The sequence below is a fragment of the Equus przewalskii genome, chromosome 1 (assembly GCF_037783145.1).
Source record: "Equus przewalskii isolate Varuska chromosome 1, EquPr2, whole genome shotgun sequence".
NCBI classification, from domain to species: domain Eukaryota; kingdom Metazoa; phylum Chordata; class Mammalia; order Perissodactyla; family Equidae; genus Equus; species Equus przewalskii.
In genome coordinates this window covers 47,674,065-47,680,578 of record NC_091831.1, presented here as the reverse complement: position 1 = coordinate 47,680,578, position 6,514 = coordinate 47,674,065, and the positions used below count along the sequence as shown (strand labels likewise).

The following is a 6,514-nucleotide window of genomic DNA, read 5'->3' as shown; positions in this document are numbered from 1 at the left end:
ATATTATGGAGATCTTGGAGATGGTTTAAAGTGATTTATGCTTGGGATTAAAAAAGTATTCTGTAAGAGTAACCTGCAAATCCCAGCAAGGGTGATTTCAAAGCTCACTGAAAAGCAGGATCTTTTCCTTTAAAAGGGATTGTTTTTCTTCTAATTGCAAAAGAAAACCCTGCTGGAGAAGTAAGAGTGCTGTTATCCAGCAGTCCTGACTGTCAGAAGGCAGCTGCTGTTGCTAGGAGCAAGCGAAGGGTACAGACAAAATTGATTCGAGTTGGACTGTGATGACAGCTATGAATGCAAGTCCTACTTCTGGAAGGGCACACTAGCTTTTATGAGGAGGGAGCATTCAAAGATGAAGGAGACATGCAACAACCTTCTTTATTCTTTTGCACAAGTGAGTAAATTATTAGCACACAAGTTAACACTCATGGGTTTGCAATCGTAGGCTGATTTCCTGCTTGCTTTGTTATATACATTTTCCCGTGACAATTGGTGAGTAAGCATAAAAGAAAAATTAAACCCAAAAGAAATTAGTTGATATGTTATTGGTATTGCTGATATAATTGAGAGACAGCTATGCTTTTAAAGTATTGTGGAATTATTTATTGATTGAATGTGACTTAAGAAAAGAAAAAACAATGAGTTTATTTTATAACAAATATACATTTCACTCCAGATTGGTCTATTGTGTCTATCAGAAAGGGTCAAAAATGGAAACATAATTTGGAGATACAAACAGTACAAAACTAATTTTACAAAAAGAAAAATAAATTCGGTAAGGCAGAGGAGTTAAAAAATTTCCAGTTAGAAATTCTTCAAGTTGCCTGACTTAGTAGTATCGTGTAAGTTCCATATGAACATAAGAAAATCTCGAGTGGTTAGGCAAAACATAGTTCAAAGTAAAGAGCTGTGGGAGAAATTTCAGAGAGCAAGGGAATTCTGCTCATGTGAAAACCTTCATGGGGGTCCTTAGAAATTCAGCAACCAACTCATTCCATTAGTATGAAAGGACAATTTTCTTCTTTTATTGCCGTTACTTCAAGGATAAGGCAAGTCATGACTAAAACCACACTTTTTCTTTCCACTTGGAAAACATTTCCATTTTTTATTATGCTGTGAGGGTAGCAGTGAGTTTTTCCTAAGTCTGGCACCTTGGCTGTCGCTGTTGAGAGTTCTAATATTTAGTCTCATTATTTCTCCATTTGTTCCTGGGTGGCTCATACATTTAGCTATGCTCGCTATATATACTTCTACCAGTTCTTTAATATCGTGCTCCATCAGTCTTGAGTTTGAGGATGTAAGAAGGCTTTTGCTTATTTCATTTCATTTAAACTTGGTATCTTGAAAGAGAATTTCTTACTAAACATGCATAGCCATACTCTTGTCCTCTTGTTGAATTGTTCTACTGTTGTTAACGGACTCCAAGGACTTTTCTCATCTTTCTCATATCTATTACTCTTCTCCACGACTTGTATAATCCCTTAGAGGTTTTATATTCACTCAGTATCCGGCATTTGGAATTTTAATGGTATATTCATGCTCTGCTTATTTCTCCTATCTCCTGAAGAGTGTTTCCTGAAGACTTATGGATATGGTCATAAAGTCCAATAAAGATGCATTTGTCAAACTGATTTATTTTCCAAACTCTGTCCCTGTTAAATTCGTAAAAGAAACCAGATTTCCGCAGATATTTGACTACTGTTGCGGAAATGATAAGAAGTGCAAGAGTTATCCAGGCAAAGAATATTAAAAAGAGCCACATGAGAAAAGGCTCTGTCTCTTATACTAAATTGTTCCTTCTCAAAAGATGAGGCAATCACCTAAGTAGAAAAATTAATCATAAAGCATGTTAAATCATCATGCATGATAAAAGCTGGGTTTTATGATTCATGATAATTAGTTTGGAGAGCTAGATGGTATAGCTAAATAGACTTCTGAGAAGAACTCACAACTGGGTAAGTTCATTTTATTTTCAGATTCAGCAGTCAAGCCACATACTCTACAGAAAATAGTCTCCTAGATTTATTTGATCATTATTATAAGACTTAACATTTTTAAGTCATGGGGCCTCAGCACCATCGTGTGACTTTTATATACCACCTGGTAAGTAAATAAACGACTCTGGGCAAAACCTCAAAATAAGAAAAGAGTTTGTCTTCAATTTTCTGTCCCCATCCCTGTCATCATATTTCCACAAAATTCAATGCCTTTTTTCTTGTACCCTGGCTATTCCATACAATAGGGTCACAATAATAATAGTAAAATTGTATCACCCTGGTTCAGCTGTCACGAGCAAAAATAATTGGAAATATCAGATTTGAATTTTTCCTTACTAGTTCAAGGGAGTATAACTCAAATGTTCTCTGTGTTCTTGCAATTAGTTGTGACTATCAATTTTTTTCCCCCTCATATTTTTTATCTTTTCCTCTGACACTCAAGACATAATCTGCTATTCTCTGGTCGCTGTGTTCACTTCCAGTGGAGAGTTGGTTCCTGTCATGTTTCTTTCATCACCATGTTGGCTCCCAGGTTAGGACAATTGTGAGGATCTGTGGTTTGTGAAACTGGCTTAGCTATTTTTTTGCTCAACTTCCAGAGACACCATCCTCCATTTCATTTCTTAACCTGTGTTTCCATGTGCCTTTCCCCTCTCATTTTGAAGATACTCTGAAGATACAACTCGTTGACACATTCCATCTTCTCGCCCTTTTCCCCAGGATTCTCTTACAAGTCACTTTGGGCTGGACCAAAAGATAATTTGATTGACACAATGGAATATAAACAGATTCGCTCCTTTTCTTCAATCCTTTTCCAGTGTCTGTGCACCAAACCTGCATCTTTTCTCCTTTTACCCTCAGACAGGCCTATCACGTCCTCTTTTGAGAGATTTAGTGGAGCCCTTATTGTCTGGTGGATTCGAGGTGAATGGCCTGACAACAAGCCATTATTCGCGATGTATCCAGTTGTTAGTAACTAGATTGAGTTTTATTTCCTTTCTTGCCTTCACTCACCTAGTAAGACAAGTCTGCAGTCAAGGATCAGGCCTGGAAACATCTGATTTTCCCATGGATATAGCTTAATTCTGTGGCGCTTTTATTCTGTAGACATTGTCAAGTTACACACCAGAATTATTCTATTATTACTAAAATATTTTCAGGAGCTTTATACACATATAGTTGGTGGCTCTGCACACCTTATCATCATGTGAAAAACAGGGCTGCTTTTCATAAATGTCCATATTTTCCCCCAATACAAATCATTAAGTGTTTTTTGGAATTCATGCTTATCTTTTCATATGACAAGCTAGACCTAATTTAAGTTAAGATGGAATTGTGAATTGAAAAAACATAGTATTACATTCACTCTTCATCTTTAAAAAGTATTTGGCCATCATCTTTATCAAAATAACCTCAAATTAGGACAATGTTGTTAACCTTCATGTTGCCGATAAGGATGTGAGGATAGGGAGAGGTTAATTGGGTCACCTGGAACTACACAGAAAGTCAGTAGGGAAATTTGGACGGAAAATAATATTACTGACTCCCTAGACACCTTTGGTATTTGATTTGTTTACTTATTGTCTCCTAGGCAGCAATATCTCCTAATATAAAGAAAAATTATAGTTCACGATTTTTAGCCTCCTGTAATTTATTTATGTTCTAAAAAATACAGAGGAAAAGAAAAACATGACCTTTGTAAAAATACTATGATATGAGGATGATCTAGACGTTGTTTAAAGTTTACCCAAGACATTGTGAAGTGGCACTTCTTTGAGTTCACATAGCAAACCTTTTTTGGAGCTAATATAATAGGTCAAGGTCATAGTCATTCACATTCTTGCAGCATCAGCAGAACAGAGGTAGGAAAATATCTCAGGCATTTGTTGTTTGAGTGAATATATGCATAAAATATAATGATCCTCTAAATTAATTCTTTAATCAGATATTCATTGAGCACCTACAATGTGTAGATTTTATTCTAGGTGTTTGGTACTGGGAAAATGTGTACTCAATCTTTTCAAAATTGGGGGAAATTAAAAGAGTTTTGCATGTATCTCGAAAGCCAGTTTTGCATAAATTTTATTAGTCCCTTTTTGGGTTCCTTTTGATTTTTCTTATTTATAAGCTCATCGTAAAATGATTGATGAAAATACCGTCTGCTTGTGTTCTGAATGCCACCCTTTGTACCATGTCAAAAAATGTATGAACTTACTTCCCTTTTCCAGTGTTTTATATCTCAATTGTCAATTCCAAATTATTTGATTCTTCTCGCTCTCACTTAGGATTTCAATTTTCCTCCTTTTATTTGCTTTGTTTCAGATTATCTATTCTCTTTTATCTCTGCTTTTGTTCTTTTTTTTGATGAATATTTCTTTGAAACATCCCTGAGATCAAGGCAATAACATTTGACTTGATAGCATAGAGATTGGTTAGAAGTCTATTTCTTTTTGGAAAATAGCCATTTCTAGAAAGTATTGTTCATAAAACTAACTTTTGTTCTTTAGTGGGAGTTTTTTTCAGCTTTTGCATTATATTTTAGGAACCCATGGAACTTCATAATAAATTATAGACATTTATTTTCTTTTTCTGGGGGAAAATACCTGTTAAATGGCTTCTAGAACCCATAATGAAACTTGATTATCTTATGCTCAGGCGGAAAAAAAATCTATTTGATCTTCCATTAACCTATTGAGAAAAGGAATTTAAGATTTTTCAAAGATTAATCAGAGTAAATTGACATTCGACTCTACTAAAACAAGTATCTCTTGTCAATGTTGTGAGTTTTAAAGGAATAGGCATAAGTACATTTGATATTATTTTGAAACACATTTTAAAATTTAAAAGGGGACTATGGCAAGATATGCTACTTTTCTCATAAATCTCCCAATAGTGATAATTATTGGTAAGATGCTTTCTTCAAAATGTATTAAAATTTACTTATGACTTGTACAGAACAAATAAGTAACTTTCACATCCATTGTAAACCAACACCTTGACTTCACATCTATCAACTGAAGTTTTTGTAATTGTGAATTTTATACATACAAAAAGAAAATACATTAAATATTTTTTAATGCCATATAAACATAGCATATAAAAACTTATCCATATTCCTTGTATTTAAAGAGTATTTCTCCTTAAGAATATGTAGCTTTAAGTATATAAATTTAAGGGACCACCTTGGTCAAAAGATTGAACACTTTTACCATATATTTATTATTTACCTTCTATTTGAGTTTTTGTAAGATGAATAAGGTCAGTGCTCCACATTTATTATGTTCACATGTTTTTTCACTGCCTTTGCTCTTCTGATGACTACTAAAATGGAATTATAATACAAATATAAATATTCAAGTCATGTTCCTGAAAATGATTCCTTAACTGTATCTGGGAGGAAGACAGGAAATTGCTCTTTTCCTGGAATTCCTCCTTTCCACAGACCCCATCATGAGTTACAGCTTTCATTTGGATCCATGCCGCTGCCTTTAAGCACTCCTCCCTTGGTTTTCCTGGTGCCTTTCTAACACATCCTTACAGCTCTTGGGTTACTTCACATGAAAATGACAACGGATTATCTCTTGTCAACTCGACTATTTTCACTGCATGAGAGAGTCATAAAAATTTCTATGTTTTGAAGAGATTTCTCTCCTTTCAAGTCTGATTTCCAAATCTGGGTAGTTGCCCTGGAAAATTTTTCTTGTTTCTCCCCGTAGCTCTTCTTCTTGCTCCGACTGGGAGATCAAGTCAGGTTTCGAAACTGATGCCTGGCTTGTGGGGTAAACGCTCAGGACTTTGGGGAGGTTGGTCCAGAGGTTCTTGTGCTTCTCCAGCTTCACATGTCTGTCCTGAGTTGTCCCATTCTCCTGAGTGAGATTCACAGTCACAGCTTTGAAGTTCACTTCTTCTTCTAAATAGGCCATTGGTGGCCTGCATGCTCATTCGTCCTACTCCTCTATGTCTCCTCTGGACATCAGCAGGTCCTGAGGACTCGGGGCTTGCTGCTTTGGGAGCTGCTTTGGTCAGTGGTGTTTTCATGCTGACCTTGTCCACGTCTGACAATTCCAGTCAACGCCCAAGCATTTCCCCATCTCTATTAAAATATGACGGCATGTACATCTCCTCCTGAGCTCATCTCTAATTTTAACCTTATTTACCATGAGATATTCTTTATTGTGAATATTTAACATTTATAACTGGATCAATACACACTATTTATTTTACCTTGACACCAATTGCTTGGTAACTAATCTTCCATCCCACATGAAAGTTATTGCATTGTTGCATAATATGTTAGATAAAACTTGTGGGCTATGGTTTCCCTTCCTCACTAAATAAAATTAATATGTGTATATGGACTTGTTCTGTGAATTTGGTTTATAGATTGGGGGTATATGAGACAGGAATGAAAATAGTTACCGTGTCTAATTTGAGGTAAACTGTGTTCGTTCAGTGGGCAGATGACTTTTTTTTCGAGGAAGATCAGCCCTGAGCTAACATCTGCTACCAATCCTCCT

General features: G+C 35.6%; 1 long non-coding RNA gene across 2 annotated transcripts in view; it reads left to right on the top strand.

Annotated features, from left to right (window-relative positions):
* The first annotated feature begins 214 nt into the window (after positions 1-214).
* LOC139082034 (uncharacterized) overlaps positions 215-6,514 on the top strand; it is a 180,116-nt gene continuing 173,816 nt past the window's right edge. The window contains exon 1 of one of the 2 annotated variants that reach the window (XR_011537694.1): positions 215-394. This is a non-coding gene — a long non-coding RNA (uncharacterized lncRNA). The remainder of the gene's footprint in view (positions 395-6,514) is intronic. The other variant, XR_011537692.1, reaches the window with a different exon arrangement.